At 33.7% G+C, this 1,321-nt stretch overlaps 1 pseudogene; it reads left to right on the top strand.

The window, feature by feature from the left end:
• The first annotated feature begins 691 nt into the window (after positions 1–691).
• On the top strand, positions 692–824 carry LOC141574714 (U4 spliceosomal RNA; annotated as a pseudogene).
• Positions 825–1,321: the final 497 nt, after the last annotated feature.

Genomic DNA, 1,321 nt, shown 5'->3' with positions numbered 1-1,321 from the left:
TGTTTTGCAACAGGAACTCACAAAGTGTTGTAGGTCAATTATACTTCAAAAACAAACTCATAGAAAAAAAGATCAGATTTATGGTTACCAGAGGTGGAGAGTGAGAAGAGGGGAAATTGGATAAAGGCATTCAAAAGATATAAATGTCCAGTTATAGGTACTAGGGATGTAATGTACAACATGATAAGTATAATTAACACTGCTGTATGTTATATAATAAAAGTTGTTAAGAGAGTAAATCCTAAGAGTTCTCACAAGGAAAAAAAATTTTTCTGTTTCTTTAATTTTGTATCTATATGAGATAATACATGTTCACTAAACTTGCTGTGGTGATCACTTCATGATATATTGAAGTCAAATCATTATGCTGTGCAACTTAACCTTATATAGTGTAAATTATAACTCAATAAAACTGGAAGAAAAAAATGAGTATTTGCCAGTCTGTGCTCTTTAGGAAAGTCAGAACAAAAATTAAATGTATTGAACTTCTACTAAATGCCATTCAATTTGCAAATTACCTTAATCCACAACAATGCTACAAAGAAGTTATCTTCATTTAAAGGATGAAGACATTAAAATATTAATTTGTCCAAAGTAGTAGAGCTATGATGTGCCTTGGAGGCTGACTCCAAAGCCAATCACCCCTTCTATTATACCACCACTTACAGACTTTTAAAAACAGCAACACTTAAGCTTTGCACAGTGGCAGTATCATAGCCAGTGAGGTTTATCCAAGGCATGATTATTGCTAATTGAAAAACAGCAACAGTTTCTTTCAATGCAATCTTACATAAAACATAATCTGAAATATATTTTAAATGAAGAACTGACAGAACTTTGTGACCAATGAAAAGTGGAGTATCATGGAGAAAGAATAATTGAAGTTGACTCTAACGCTCAGAACACTCTAAAACTTAAGATCCATACAATTAATAAAAAATAAGAAGTTGGGTAAGGGAAGATAAGTTTATGGAAGAAAGTGATGTCAGCTTCATAAATGTGAAGTTTAGCGTCACACTCAAACAAAGTTGAGTTGGAACTCAGGAGACATTTTAAATTTGTCCATGAATTATCTCATTTCTGTGCTGTAGTCTATTTTTGCATTATTTATGGTAAAATGGACCACTATATAATATAATTTCTTCTCAGTTGAAGTTTCACTAATTTTGAATATGCTAGCAAAAATAATATAAAATGCACATGGTTGAGAGCACAATCCAAAGCCCCCTTTCTTCCTCCCAGAGCTTGCTGGTCTCTCCTACCCAAGGCTGGGTCAGGGCTGGTCCACTGAGAGCTGCACAGTTTGAAGACACTGGAGCAG

This window comes from Camelus bactrianus, chromosome 22 (genome assembly GCF_048773025.1).
Source record: "Camelus bactrianus isolate YW-2024 breed Bactrian camel chromosome 22, ASM4877302v1, whole genome shotgun sequence".
Lineage (NCBI taxonomy): Eukaryota > Metazoa > Chordata > Mammalia > Artiodactyla > Camelidae > Camelus > Camelus bactrianus.
Note: the sequence above shows the minus strand (reverse complement) of the source record. Positions and strands in the feature narration are given on the sequence as shown.